Genomic DNA, 6,603 nt, shown 5'->3' with positions numbered 1-6,603 from the left:
TTTCCTAAACAGTTGATGACTGTATTTAACATGTGTTGCAGCACAAAAATCTTTTAGAGTTAAAAATTTGTGTATCATGATCTGTAAGGCCATTCACCTTTTTGCTAACAGAATGCCCTTCTAGTAATGAGGAATGAACAAAAATGTTGTCTATGGTTGTTCTACTGTTCCATTGCACTCTCGTTGGAAAGAATACGGTTTGCATAAGATTATATGAATTAAGGAGGTCTACCAGCATTCTTTTCCTTGCACAATCACTTATACAATTAATATTGAAGTCACCATATATAACAAACTTTTTGTATTTCCTATAAAGTGAACCAAGAACCTCCTCTAGCTTTAGCAAAAATGTTGTGAAATCGGAGTCTGGGGATCTATAAATAACAACAGTTAGAAGTTTAGCTTCATTAAATTTAACCACACCTGCACAACATTCAAACACCTTTTCAGTGCAGTACTTTGAAACATCAATTGACTCAAATGGGATGCCATTTTTCACATACATGGCTACTCCCCCACACCGCAAAGAGCTCCTAGAAAAGCTGCCAGCCAACTTGCATCCTGGTAAAGGAAGCCTCTGAATTATCTCCTTATTTAAGAAGTGTTCAGATATACAAATAATTTCAGAGTCAACATCTATAAGCAGTTCACTAACTTTATCTCTAATACCTTGTATATTTTGATGAAATATACTAATTCCCTCATTACTCGGATGCCTAAGCTTTGTCAAAAGTGGTTCCTTTGTTAGAGAGACTTCCTTTAAGCAGGAATACCTATCAGCTGACTTCAATCTAAAAAAGGTGCAGCTCTAACACCCACTACTGCAGGAATTTTCCCATGAGTGATCCCACCACCCCCACCTATGCTGTCTTAGTTAACTCATCATAAATATTCTGTAGTTCACTCCTTGATGTATCTGTTTCTGCTAATTCTTTACTGTGGTATTGGGTGGCAAAATGAAGTCTGATCAAGAGCTATGATGACCTTACTATTTCAGCCTATGCATTTCAACTTCTTCCAATCAAACTTTTTTTCTCGAAGTGTTGCAGTTACTGCTGGAAGTTAAGAATACAAATGCAGCATCCAGTTATCAACATATGTGATCCTTTTGATAATCAGCGTACAATATATTGTACTTGCAGTGACATGTGTGCATACTCTCCTCTCAAAAAGCAGTGCCTGCAGCAGTGCTATGTTGTCTGTGTGTGTGTGTGTGTGTGTGTGTGTGTGTGTGTGTGTGTGTGTGTGTGTGTGAGAGAGAGAGAGAGAGAGAGAGAGAGAGGGGGGGGAGGGAGAGGGGGGGGGGGTCACCACCAGAGATCAGCAACTCAACCTCATGTGTGTGTGTGTGTGTGTGTGTGTGTGAGAGAGAGAGAGAGAGAGAGAGAGAGAGAGAGAGAGAGAGAGAGAGCAGGGGAGGTCACCACCAGAGCTCAGCAAGGGCCCCAGTAAGAATTCACTTAAATACTGTGTTCAAGTTGTTAATGCTTCTTTGTAATAAAGTTGTGTTCAGTTTACTGGTTGTGTTGTAGATATACCTATTTACAACACAATTGGCAATGAGTGTGGTCCTGTTCTCTGCGCAAATTTCTACTCTCGTTGGTCCTCCATTTATTCTCATGATGGTTGATGGTGTTGCAGAGGTCATTTTACATCTGTTGGTCAAACAGCAAGAATCGTTTGCCATGATGTTGCACCATCAATCACAGGTACTAAGCTATCAAACTCAGGTCCTTCAATCATTGAATTCTGTTTTATCTAGTTGGCATGCTCGTCTGTCTATGTCACCTGCTGTTTTGCTCTTTGTGCCCCCCACAGTTTATCTGCCTCCCTTTTCTACATATGATGAGTCCGTTGAGGAATGGGATGTAGGCAAGAAACTTCTGCAAAAACATTTTCAATCGTTTGGGTTTCCTGATTTTATTTTATCTTGTGCCTCACTCCTTTCATGGAAATTGCCGAGAATGTATCAAGTGCTCTGATCGTGCTCTTTGCAGGATTTGAGCAAATGTTTGAACTTATTTCAAAATAGTACTGTAAGTGGATCCTTGTTATTGCATGCTGGACTGAGTTTTACCACTGTAGGAAGCAACCACATCATTCCTATTGAGCGTGGGTGGCCGAACGCCATGGGTTAAATTGTCATTGTAATTTTGTGTCCAATGTGCATAAAAAGCCGTATGCTGATCAGATGGTGAGAGATCCTGTCATCTGTTCAGCTCTGGATTGTGAGGTGCGAGTGTCCCCCCTCCAATGTGAAAATCCACCCCTCTCTGATGTTTTAACTATTGCGGAGTCATTGGAGGTGCCACGATCTGCAGGTAACCAAATTGAGTCATAGTGTGAAGTATCAGCAATCCAACCCTCGCCTTCACATCATGCCTCAGATATTTTGTCTAGGCAGCTGGCCTTATTCCCAGCAGTAGCCACACCAACAAAGTAAATGGACCAGTAAACAGCAACGTACGCTATGTGGTCAAAAGTATCCAGGCACCTAGCTGAAAATGACTTACAAGTTCGTGGTGCTCTCCATCAGTAATGCTAGAATTCAGTATGCTGTTGGCCCACCCTTAGCCTTGATGACAGCTTCCACTCTTGCAGGCATATGTTCAATAGGGTGCTGGAAAGTTTCTTGGGGAATGGCAGCCCATTCTTCACAGAGTGCTGCATTGAGGAGAGGTATCAATATTGGTCAGTGCGGCCTGGCACGAAGTCGGCATTCCAAAACATTCCAAAGGTGTTCTGTAGGATTCAGGTGAGGACTCTGTGCAGGCCAGTCCATTACAGGGAAGTTATTGTTGTGTAACCACTCTGCCACAGGCCATGCATTATGAACAGGTGCTCGATTATGTTGAAAGATGCAGTCGCCATCCCCGAATAGTTCTTCAACAGTGGGAAGCAAGAAGGTGCTTAAAACATCAATGTAGGCCTGTGCTGTGATAGTGCCATGCAAAACAACAAGGGATGCAAGCCCCCTCCATGAAAAACATGACCACACCATAACACCACCGCCTCTGAATTTTACTGTCAGTACTACACATGCTGGCAGATGACGTTCACTGGGCATTCACCATACCCTCACGCTGGCATCAGATCATCACATTGTTTACCATGATTTGTCACTCCACACACTGTTTTTCCATTGTTCAATTGCCAAATGTTTATGCTCCTTACACCAAGCAAGGTGTCGTTTAGCATTTACCAATGTGATGTGCGGCTTATAAGCAGCCGCTTGACCATGAAATCCAAGTTTTCTTACCTCCTGCATAACCTTCATAGTATTTGCAGTGGGTCCTGATGCAGTTTGGAATTCCTGTGTGATGGTCTGGATAGATGTCTGCCAATTACACATTACGACCCTCTTCTACTATCGGCAGTCTCTGTCAGCCAACAGACGAGGTCGGTCTTTACACTTTTGTGCTGTACGTGTCATTTTGCATTTCCACTTCACTATCATATTGGAAACAGTGGACCTAGGGATGTTTAGGAGTGTGGAAATCTCATGTACGTATGTATGACACAAGTGACACCCAATCACCTGACCACGTTAGAAGTCTGTGAGTTCTGCTGAGTGCCCCATTCTACTCTCTCATGATGTCTAATGACTACTGAGGTCGCTGATAGGGAGTACCTGGCAGTAGGTGGCAGCACAATGCACCTAATATGAAAAATGTATGTTTTTGGGGGTGTCCGGATACTTTTCATCACATAGTGAATGAGTGCCATGCTCCCATCATGCCCTTATTGTTTCATTAACCATGAGTGCCCAGACTGCCTGAAACACTGGACTACCTCTCATAATTGCAACAGAAAATATCATTTGCTCCCATTTATAATACAAAAATTCAGCACAATGATTCTGATGTGGATATGGACGTAAACATCATATAGCCTATTTCTGTTGCTCCAAACAAGCTTTTCATTGATGTTATGGTTTCTTGTAAAGTTCTGCACATACAAGTGGATACAGGATCTGTGGTAATCTTGTTAAACTCACTAACTTATATGGACTTGGGCTCCCCTCCACTCCTCCCTGTGTCATGAAAGTCATTAAATTACAATAGAGTATTCTTGCTCTCAGCCAATTCTCTGCTCCAGTGAGCTATAAGTCAGTAGCCCTGTCAATTACATTTCTTGCTGTAGGTAACACATGTACAGAGAATCATTTTGGATTAGATGCTTTTAAGTTGTTTGGTTTCACCATTTCAGACGAAGTAAATTTAGAGTCTGAACAGGTGTCGTATACACAATTAGATGCATTGTGTTGTGAGTTTTCTTCTTTGTTCCCTGGTGGATTGGGGTGTGCCAACAATTTTCAAGTGCACATTACCATGAAACCTTCGCTTGGCCTCGTTTCTTCTGGGGTTGTCCATTTCCAGTGGCAATGAGGTAGCAAGTCTAAGATGAATTAGATTGCCTCACAGGATCTGGCATTATTCAGCCTTTTGCATCACAGGAATGGTCTACCCCCTTAGTTATAGTGAAGAAACCATTGAGCCAGTTACACCTATGTGGAGATTTTAAAGTTTCTGTGAATGTACAATCTATAGTGGATACATACATGATATGATGCCCGGACAAACTGTTTGCAGAGTTATCAGGTGGTCAATATTTCTCAAAAATTGACTTGTTGGGTGCCTATTTACAATTCCCTTCACATACAGAGTCACAATGTTTGTTTTTTGTCAATAATCCTTATGGAATGTACCAATACTTGCTGTTGTCCTTCGGAGTCACCAGTGTTCCCATGATTTTTCAACATTTTTTGGAACAACTTACAGTAAATGTGAAGGACATTGTAGTTTCATGTGCACCACAGAGGAACATTTAAAAAATCTCTGTACTCTTTTTTCTGTTCTCCAAGTTGCTGGGTTGAAGTGTAATTTAGAAAAATGTCAGTTTTTTTCAACATTCTATCATTTATCTTGGGTTGGAATGTTCTTACAGAGGTCTCAAATTCCTGCATCAACATTTTTCTGCTATTGTGTCACTTTGACACTATAAGTCAGTAAAAGAACTTCAGGTTTATCAAGGCAAAGTCGTCTACTACCATAAATTTTGGCCTGGGGCAGCAACAATCATGCAGCCGTTACATGTGTTGTTGCAGTTTCACTGGTCATCAGCTTGTCCATCCTTAAGACCACCTTGCAATCTGCACCCTCCTTAATGTCATACCAACCAGGCCTCCACTTGGTCCTTGTGACGGACGCTTCACTGTACGGCTGGGGGCGGTGCTGGCTCATAGATATTCTATTAGCTCCAAGTGGCCTATTGCTTGTGCCTCAAAAATGCTAGGTACTCTCACATAGAAAAGGAAGCTTTGGACAATGTTTTTGCCGCAAAGAAATTCCATGTTTTTCTCTGTGGTACCAAATTCCACCTGGTCACCAATCACAAACAATTGGTTTCCTTATTCAGTCCTTCTGCGTTGTTTCCAGGTAAAGCAGCACATCTCATTTAACATTTGACTCTTTTTATTTTGCATTACAACTACGAGATTCATTTCTGCCATATGAATCAACGTGCAAATGTCAACACTTTGTCCTGTCTGTTGGCTGGTCGAGAACCAGAATTTGATCAGGAGGAATTGCTTTGTTTCCACATTGGTGTCACTACACAACAGACAGTTGGTGGTTTTCCTGTAAGTAGCACACAGATCATGGAGGTTGAAGCTTTGGATCTTGTTTTGCAGAAGGTTAAATATATGTACAACATGGATGGCTGGATTTACCACATTCTCATGCATCTGACTCCTTGCCTAATTACTGCATCTTTTGACACTGATTCCCTGTTGTGGATGGTGTTCTGATGTTAGACAAGGATCATGTGGCCCCTTGGGTAGTGATCCCCTCAGTACTTTGTTCAGAGGTTCTCCGTTTATTACTTGGGTGTATCATGCACAAAAGCATTGCCTATTGACACATGTTTTGGCTCGATTAGGACAGTGACACTTACCTGGTTGCCTCCTGTTCACAGTGTGTGAGACACCAAGCAGCTCCCTGGCCATCACTGTCTCCTTGGCCAACACTGTCACATGCTTGGGAATATATACATGAAGAGTTTGCTGGCCCCTTTCTCAACGGTTATTGGCTGTTAGTCGTTGATGCATATTCTCATTTTCCATAAGTTTTTCATTGAGTTTCCACATCCACAGCTGCCACTGTTGTAGCATTGTCCAAAATTTTTTCACTCAGAGGCTTGCCCACTATGTTAGAGTCTGATAATGGTCCTCAATTTTCATCACAATGGTTTATGGCATTTTGCGATTCCCGTATTGTCCATCACATCCTCGCCCTAACATTCTATCCACAGTCCAATGATGTGGTGGAACACCTAGTGCGAATGTTCAAAACACAGATGAAAAAGTATGCTGCCAACTCTTTGTCTGACATTGCCTTAGAGCAGTTCCTCTCCTCATACCGTTTCATGACATTTGGCGAGAAGAGCCCAATGGAGCTACTCCGTGGGTGCCAGCCAAGGACATTGCTACACCTCCTGCATCCTCCACCTGGACATCAAACTATGCAGCCACCACACCTCTTCCCACTGGGTGTGGCTATCTGGGTGCGCGCAGTTTCAGGTGTTGTCCTACATGGATTCCAG

Source organism: Schistocerca serialis, chromosome 5 (assembly GCF_023864345.2).
Source record: "Schistocerca serialis cubense isolate TAMUIC-IGC-003099 chromosome 5, iqSchSeri2.2, whole genome shotgun sequence".
Taxonomy (NCBI): domain Eukaryota; kingdom Metazoa; phylum Arthropoda; class Insecta; order Orthoptera; family Acrididae; genus Schistocerca; species Schistocerca serialis.
The sequence above is the reverse complement of the archived record's forward strand: the minus strand, read 5'-3'. Positions refer to the sequence as shown.